The sequence below is a fragment of the Nicotiana attenuata genome, unplaced genomic scaffold (assembly GCF_001879085.1).
Source record: "Nicotiana attenuata strain UT unplaced genomic scaffold, NIATTr2, whole genome shotgun sequence".
Classification (NCBI taxonomy): Eukaryota; Viridiplantae; Streptophyta; class Magnoliopsida; order Solanales; family Solanaceae; genus Nicotiana; species Nicotiana attenuata.
Window position 1 is genome coordinate 146,571 of NW_017671232.1, and position 9,234 is coordinate 155,804.

At 42.5% G+C, this 9,234-nt stretch overlaps 1 long non-coding RNA gene across 1 annotated transcript in view; it reads left to right on the top strand.

Moving 5' to 3' along the window:
- Window positions 1-3,946, top strand: part of LOC109206877 — a 10,562-nt gene extending 6,616 nt beyond the window's left edge. Inside the window, exons 2-3 of the long non-coding RNA XR_002064914.1 lie at window positions 3,321-3,385; window positions 3,917-3,946. This is a non-coding gene — a long non-coding RNA (uncharacterized LOC109206877). The remainder of the gene's footprint in view (window positions 1-3,320; window positions 3,386-3,916) is intronic.
- Window positions 3,947-9,234: the final 5,288 nt, after the last annotated feature.

Sequence of the window (9,234 nt, forward strand, 5' to 3'; positions counted from 1 at the left end):
CTTATAACAACAGTTACCAGTCGAGTATTCAGATGGCTCCATATGAGGCTTTGTATGGGAGGCGGTGTAGATCTCCAGTTGGTTGGTTCGAGCCGGGTGAGGCTAGACTATTGGGCACAGACTTGGTGCAGGAAGCTTTAGACAAGGTGAAGCTGATTTAGGAGAGGCTTCGTACGGCGCAGTCGAGACAAAAAGAGTAATGCTGACAGGAAGGTTCGGGATGTGTCCTACATGGTTGGTGAGAAGGTTCTGTTGAAGGTTCCACCCATGAAGGGTGTTATGAGATTTGGGAAGAAAGTTAAATTGAGTCCCCGGTTCATTGGGCCTTTTGAGGTGCTTCGGAGGATTAGGGAGGTGGCTTATGAGCTTGCATTGCCACCCAGCCTATCGAGTGTGCATCCGGTATTTCATGTTTCTATGCTCCGGAAGTATATTGGGGATCCGTCTCATGTTTTGGACTTCATCACGGTTCAGTTAGAAGATGATTTGACGTATGATGTGGAGCCAGTAGCTATTTTGGAGCGGCAGGTTCGAAAGTTAAGGTCAAAGGGTATAGCTTTAGTGAAAGTGCAGTGGAGAGGTCGGCCCGTGGAGGAGGCTACCTGGGAGACAGAGCGGGAGATGCGGAGCAGATATCCTCACCTATTCGAGGCTTCAGGTATGTTTCTAGACTCGTTCGAGGACGAACGTTTGTTTAAGAGGGGGAGGATGTAACGACCCGGCCGGTCGTTTCATGAGTTACCGCTCCGTTTTCCCTATTTTTGCTTCTTATTGTCTTGTTCAGCTGTATTATGTATTATCGGGTTGGTTGGCTCGGGTTCGGAGAGGTTATGGTAAGGTTTGAGATACTTAGTCTCTTTTAAGAAAGCTTAAGTTGGAAAAAGTCAACCGAATGTTGACTTATGTGAAATAGGGCTCAGATGTAAATTCCAATTATTCGGATAGCTTCGGGAGGTGATTTGGGACTTAGGAGCGTGATCGGAATGTGTTTTGGAGGTCCGGAGTAGATTTAGGCTTGAATTGGCGAAATTGGAATTTTGGCGTTTTCCGGTTGATAGGTGAGATTTTAATATAGGGGTCAGAATGGAATTCCGGAAGTTGCACTTGGTCCGTTGTGTCATTTGGGATGTGTGTGTAAAATTTTAGGTCATTCGGACGTGGTTTGATAGACTTTTTGATCGAAAGCGGAATTTGGAAGTTTTTAGAATTCTTAGGCTTGAATCCGATGCAAATTTGGTGTTTTGATGTTGTTTTGAACGTTCCGAAGGTTGGAACAAGTTTGAATGATGTTATGGGATATGCTGGCATGTTTGGTTGACGTCCCGAGGGCCTCGGGTGAGTTTCGGGAGGTTAAACGGATCATTTCAAGTGAGAAAAATTGCAGAAAATCTGTTGTGAGTGTTGCAGACTTTTGGCCTTCGCGTTCGCGAGTGGGCCCTCGCGTTCGCGAAGGGTTATGATGTGAGGTTGGAAGTTTGGCCTTCGCGTTTGCGAAGGAGGTCCCGCGTTCGCGATGGGCTGGGAGCTGAGCCTTCGCGTTCGCGAGAGGAGAGCCGCGATCGCGAAGAAAGAAAATTGGTCAACTCATATTTGTGCTTCGCGAACACGAGGCGTTGACCGCGTTCGCGATGAAGGATTTTTAAGTGCTGGGCAGAATGTTTAAAAGACCCATTTCCGTGATTTTGAACCTAAGTTCCTCCATTTTTGGGCGATTTTGAAGCTTTTTGAAGGGGATTGAAGAGGGAATCAAGGGGGAACACTTGGAGGTAAGATTTATCGACTTAATACTCAATCCTAATGTGATTTCTACCTAGTTAATCATGGAATTTGTAGAATTTTAAGCCTAAATATTGAAGAACTAGGGCTTGTAATTGGAGACCTAGAATTTGGGATTTGAGGGGTCCTTTGTTGTTGGATTTTGGTGCTTTTGATATGCATGAACTCGTGGGGAGATAAGGAGTCTATTGATGTAAATTTTATCGAATTCTGAGACGTGGGCTCGGGGGTCGGGTTGGACCAATTTCGGGATTTTTGGTATAATTTTATTATTTTTGCATGGGCTTTGTTCCCTTAGCTTATTCTAATGTTATGATTCTGATTTTGGGTAGATTCGACGCGAGTTGAGGCCGAGGCGAGAGGCAAGGGCGTCGCGGAGTAGTATTTCATCCGGTTTGAGGTAAGTAACCATTGTAAATCTGGAGCTGAGGGTATAAAACCCCGATATTTCATATTGATTTGATAAATGAGGTGACGCACATGCTAGGTGACGAGCGTGTGGGCGTGCACCGGTAGGGATTGCGACTTGGTCCGTCCCGTAGCGACTATTAAGCCGCGTACTTGATTTGAAATCTTATGATATCACGTATTTTAGAGATTGATAATATATTATGGGTTGTATGCCATGCTTAGGGCCTTGTGCCGACCTGTTGAGATCCTTAGGGGCATTTTTACTGTTTTCCTCACTCTATTTGTTTGAAAGCTTATCCTCAGCCATGTTTTACCTGTTTATTGTTTAAACCTGGTTTTTATCACTCTGCTTCTTAAAATATGAAAACCGTTTAGGCTGAGTTCCCTTGATTTCCGTTGTTATGTCCGAGTGGCTGTGAGGTTAATGACTGAGAGAGGTTGAGGACCTAATCGCGAGGAATATATATATATATATATATATATATATATATATTATGGATCGGGCTGCACGCCGCAGCAATATTATATGTATATATTATGGATCGGGTTGCACGCCACAGTGATACTTATATGGATCGGGCTGCACGCCGCAGGGATATATATATTTGAGCGGGCTGCGCGCCGTAGCGACATGACGCTTGGGCTGTAGGAGCCCCTCCGGAGTCTGTACGCCCCCAGTGAGCGTAGTCGACTATAAACTATGGATCGGGCTGCACGCCGCAGCGATTATTATGATTATTACTATTATGAGATATTATTGAGCCTAAGTGCTGAGTGTGAGTACTGTGTGACGAGAGCTGAGTCACGAGTGACCGAGAGGCTTGCCCGAGAGGCTATACTTGTGAGTGATACCTTGCCCGAGGGGCCCATTTATGACGTTTATGCTGATTTCACTCTTCCTTTTTGAATGAGCCTCTGTTGAAAAATGCTAAGTAAATGATTTCAAAGTATTTCAATTTAAATTGAAGTTTTACGAAGTAACTAGCTTTTAAATTGTTGAGTTTGACTTGATATTCTGTTGTATACTCTTATATATATGATTTGTAACTGCTTGTCACTGTACTCAGACCTTATTTACTTTAGTTACTTACTGAGTTGGCATACTCACGTTACTCCCTGCACGTTGTGTGTAGATTCAGGTGCCCGAGCGGCAGAGTGAGGGTTCTCAGCATTTTCGAAGCTTGTCGGAGACTGCAAGGTAGCTGCACGGCGTCCGCTGCCCTGCTTTCCTCCTTCCTGTCCTTGTTTTCTTTTTTCGCATTCTGGACTTATCATGTATTAGACAGTCGGACTGGTTGTATTTAGAGGCTCTAGACTTGTGACACCAGATGGTTGGGCTGTGTTTGGTTTGTTGATATATTGTCTTTCCGCATATTTCAGTGAATTACATATTTCTCTTGCAAATTTGAAGCTTAATTAGTATTAGCAAAATTGCTTATTAAAAAGATTTTTTCTGTGGTTAATTGTTTGGGTTGTCTTGCCTAGTATTGTGATAGGCGCCATCACGACCTGGGTTTTGGGGTCGTGACAAGTTGGTATCAGAGGCTAGGTTACATAGGTCTCGCGAGTCATGAGCCGGTTTAGTAGATTCTCGTGGATCGGTACGGAGACGTCTGTATTTATCCTCGGGAGGCTACAGAACCTTTAGGAAAACTTCTCATTCTTGAATTCCTGTTGTGCGAATCTGTTGATTCTTGTACTAAACTTCTGTTGTTCTATTCTATCACAGATGGTGAGGATACGTGCTACCGGTCAGGATGGACGACCACCAGTACCACCAGTTGGGGCCACTAGGGGCCGAGGACGCGGTCGAGGCCGTGGAAGAGGCAGGGGTGTATCCCGCACAGCAGCTAGGACAGCACCTGCAGATCCACCAGCTGCCCCAGTTCAGGATCAGGTCCCTGTTGTGGACACTCCAGCAGCACCAGCTCAGGCACCAGCTGTGCCTATTGTGATTCCAGGCCTTCAAGAGGCTCTAGACTTGTGACACCAGATGGTTGGGTTGTGTTTGGTTTGTTGATATATTGTCTTTTCGCATATTTCAGTGAATTACATATTTCTCTTGCAAATTTGAAGCTTAATTAGTATTAGCAACATACCTCGCTTAGAACTTTCCTCCGGAAATCCCCATGATATTCTGCTATTCAACATGTGGTCCGCGAAATGATTCTGCAGTCGTAGAATTGACCGCATAATGGTCCTCAAACTTGGCTTAATTTCTGCTTCATTCTGCGGCACTTACGCGGCAAACATAACATTTCTGCGGTCGCAAAACAGACCGCAGAATCGCCTTTTTCTACAAGAAGTTTTCATCAACCATCCAGTGCATTCTTCAACCCAAAAAGTCTGAGCCGCCAACTTTGTACTCATTAGTCTACCTCAGCACCACAAAACCTTAAATTCCTTACCGAAATTTTCTGGGGTCTTACATTCTCCCCCGCTTAGGATCATTCGTCCTCGAATGAGAAGTAGAGTTCGTCCCAAACACTGAATATCACTTATCTCTTTTCTCACACACCTCAAGCCCCCGAATTTTGACTAACTCCCAAACTTTTCTGAAAATTCAGCATTGTTTCCTCTGTAATTAGGCCTATCCGCCTACCAGAGAATCACCAAAACCACCCTAACAACACATCCATAACGCGTCAAAGCATCATATTATATATCAACAACACTAATCACATCGTTATAGTTATCATAATATCAAAAGTGATATCTGGACATGAGCTGCACATTTCAATCATTAACACATAGAAAGTACCTTTTGAATCACAACCATTTGCTATACAAACAAGCCAAAACATTTTCTTTCCTTAACACTTTCGGCCTTCAAAGTGGATTCCTCAACTCACAGACTTGGCCATAACACTCGACAGAGACAATCTCCACTTCCGGACTTATCTAATAAGGATGACAATTAGGTACCTCTCATAGGCCAATTATCCATTTACTTCACCTCCACTAGCTTTCATCGGAACGATAGAAATGATTTCCACCTACCTTCTTAGACATAGACACATAAAACACTGGGTACATGGAGGACAATGATGGGGAAGCATCATACTCATAGTTTGGCTTATTTCCTTCAAGATACCATAAGGCCTAATGTGAACTACATCTACTTCACCTTCCTTAATAATTCACCTAAAATTTTCATGGAGAAAGTCTTGAGAATAACCCGTTTACCCTCTTCAACTCTAACTCTCTATGTGAACACCCAAACTAAACCTTTGGCTACCTTCAACAATTACTCTAAGATGTGCTAGCATGAATATGACCATAAAATCGCCTATCCAATATATTTGATCATGAGATGGTGCTTCTTCTTTGACATGTTTGAACTTTCAACCCACATAGATTTAATACAAGTAGGAACAACGGGGTTTCGAGACAGAGCTGGAATTGTTTAAGAATTCATCAATGTGCTAAGTAGGGCATTTCAATAGGTTATATCTTAAGAATTATGAAGGTTACTACCAATAGCCCTAACTTGTTTAACCATTGTGATGACATCATTGATTTGACATATGAGGCATAGAGTTAACCAGTATATCGGCAATAGAAATCCTTAAGGAGGAATAGTCAAGTACGTGACACCACTCGCCTCCTGAAGGGTAGGGAAATTTTATTTAATTCAATTTGAGAATATTCTGGCACCCTGAATGTGATATGGGTTTCAAAATACATGAAGTTGTGGTACGCTCTTAACATTAACTAACACAAGGAATCTATGTCACAAGCCCATGAGGTTGAAAAAAAAGTTGAACATTTGTGAGATTATTATCATGCTAACAGCTTAACCCTTCACAATAGTTGATCCTATATGATAGGACTAGAGATACAAAAAAATTTGTCTTTCAAATCAATATGCTCATGATATGTGCTAGGCATGTTTCTGCCATGATAACTCTCAAGCTGAAATTCTAGGCCACTTCAAGGGCAACTACAATACTAGGCACAAAGTGATCTACTTACATCAGAATGATCTAAGTGGACATGAAAGTCATACTGAGATGGGCAACAAAAAGATCTTCCTATGACGAATTTGTGAAAATCCCAAATTTCTCAGAAACTTTATGCGGACAAGTGACACTTTTCAGTTGACAGATACACATGATAGGTGCCGAGATATCCTCTCATGTTACTAGAAAGTGAAAAGGATTCATGATAATATTCATAAAGGAGTAAAGTGTCTATTCACACCATAGGAGCCACATACACCGGAGAGAGAGAAAAAGAGTAGCTCAAGAAGGATCTCAGCATTAGGTTCTTTACATTGAATATGATACCACGTAAGTAAACTTTACGACGGTGCATGCATAAGCACCGGTGAGCAGATGTTATCCATATGAATGAAAAGGTTCTGTAAGAAATTCAACAGGTATAGTCCCTTGTTGAGAATTTAGGGAAGCAAGTGGGAAATATTAGCCTAGGATTATAACTCAATTCAAGGAAATAATTATAAATCTCAATCCCACAAGAGGTTGTAAATAAGAGAATTTATGATAAAGTGGCTTCACGAATAATGCGTCTCGTTCAAAGAGTAGATATAGAAAACGACTCATAAAGTTGTTCCAGTTCTATCCCAACTTCCACAGTAACATAAAGAGTGACATATGACAAAGTGGAATTGGGATCAATAAGAGCATACACGTCATGAGATTGGAAAGTCAATATACTTGTAACTACACCTGGAGAAGCCTCAGAATTTCGACTTCTCCTCATAGCATTAAACTTGTTAGGCCCTCCCGAGCTCTGAATACCACCCCTAGTTGCACCACGTCTTGCGGGCGCTATAGTGCATAGAGCTGGGGGAGGCGTTGTGGATGTAGTAGCTGCAGAACTGGTTGGCTCTGCTGCACCCCTGCCCTGCCCTGGCAAGATGAACGACAATCTCTCTGAATGAGACCCCTCATACCACACTTGTAGCATACACTGGTACCATAGTGACATACTCCCGGATGACATCTCCCACACTTCACACAACGGGGTTGAGGTCTGCTAATGACTCGCCCTACTAACCTGATATTTATCCTTTTTGCATACATCGTGAGCATCCTCCGTATCCTTCTTCCAAGCTTCCAATAAGAGAGTAACAATTCCAATACCGGTTTGTAGTGTGGGCCTTTGGAATTGCCCATATCTACCTCTAACACACTGCTGAGCATACTCACAACACGACGTCAAATGTTCCTTCCCGCATATGGGGCAGACCGAGATTGGTGTACCCAACCTAGGGCATTTGTTCTTCTTGTTCCCCCTCTTTCCACAACCGTAACATATTTCAAGAGTCATCCAACATCTCCCCAAGTGATTCTTCTTGCAAACCAAACAATCCGGCTCATTAGTACCAACAACCTTTTTTGTTTCTCGGATACTCTCACCATACAATCCGGTGGTGCGGTGACATTGGTAGGAAAAATGACACTTCCCCTAGCAACAAGTTCTTCCAACCCCTTCACGGCTCTACACATTCTCCTAACGAACTCTTGTGCAATCTCCCCCAGATTCAATGGCGGGGTCATTACCTTCTCGCTGCTTCGAACTCGTGGATTACTCATCTGGAAAATGAGACATTACTAGGAAATTAGCTCCCTATCTTGGGCTCTATCGCATGATCTGGAATATCAAAGAAGTGTGAAATTTCCTAAATGTTCGAGTCGCCTCCTCATTATCGATGTGGTCGACAACACACCGATAAGAAGGACTCTACTTGACACGGCGCCGACATATCCTAGGGCACTTTTAAACCTTAGACTCTGATACCAAGTTTGTCACGCCCCGAACTGAGGGAGCGCGGCTGGCGCTCAATCGAGTGAACCCGGTCGAGCAAGCTTGTTAGATTTCCTTCTACCCAAACTCATCCATGAATAAAGAGGAGATTACTCATTAATCAAACACGTAAAATGTTTCATTAACAAGTCCCAATTCATTTCCATTAGCAGCTTCATTCATAATTTCCAAAATATTACAAGTTTATAGATATAATGAAAAACATGTTTGCCAAATACCAACATTTCTAATTCAATTTCCAATATCAAACACCACCCACAACCTGTCTTCAGAGCCTCTAAGTACAACAAAAGAGTAATATGGAAATGCCGGCAACAAGGCCCCAGCTTTACCTCAAAATGCAATGTATAACATCAAGTGATATTAGGCCCCGGAATAGAGTAGGGCTCACCTAAACCTGTTGAATAGAGAGTAACTGCTAACGAGGACCAAAGTTGCCCACTGATGAACCACCTGCATCCATTGAAGATGCAGCACCCCTGGCAAAAGGGACGTTAGTACATATTGAATAGTACTAGTATGTAAAGCTAAATGTCCTCTTTCAAAATATAATGCCCATATGAGAAAGGAAAAACCATAGAAACAGCAAGTCACAATCAACAATATCAAAATGCCCAGTTGAAACATAACCATTTTTCAAAATACGAAAATAATATATATTTTTGGTTGGGAGATCATTAGCAATGATATACCACCGTGTTTTTCGCACGGAGTCCGATCACACCCGATCAGCTAGGCCATCTCCCCACGAACAATGTGGTTTGACATGTAATGCGAAAGAAAAGTGTTATTAAGAGTAGTACCACCATGTGCGCAACATGGCGTCTGATCTCCACCCAATCAGCTAGGCCGCCTTCCCACATATGCCTTGTGGGTTGACTTTTCCAATTCGAAGCTATTATCAGTACCATACCAATTAAGGGGAATAATCACAATCACATCAATATTTCAGTCCCATCTCAATAAAGGGGAATAATCACAATCCACTGCAACACCGGCACGTTAGCTTCGGATGTGGGCCTTATGACCCACCCTTCCTCGGTTTGCTAGTAATACTCCCAAAAATAATTTTTTTGTTTTTGCCCACAAAGGTAACATAGATACAATGTATTCACCTCATCATCTTTCATATTGTATACATCTTCATTAGTATTTTCAACTAATAACAACAACAATATTTCCTTGGCTCTTTTGGCCATTCACAAGATTCTTTATTCATGGCACGATGGTCGTATTTCATATATCAAAATATAT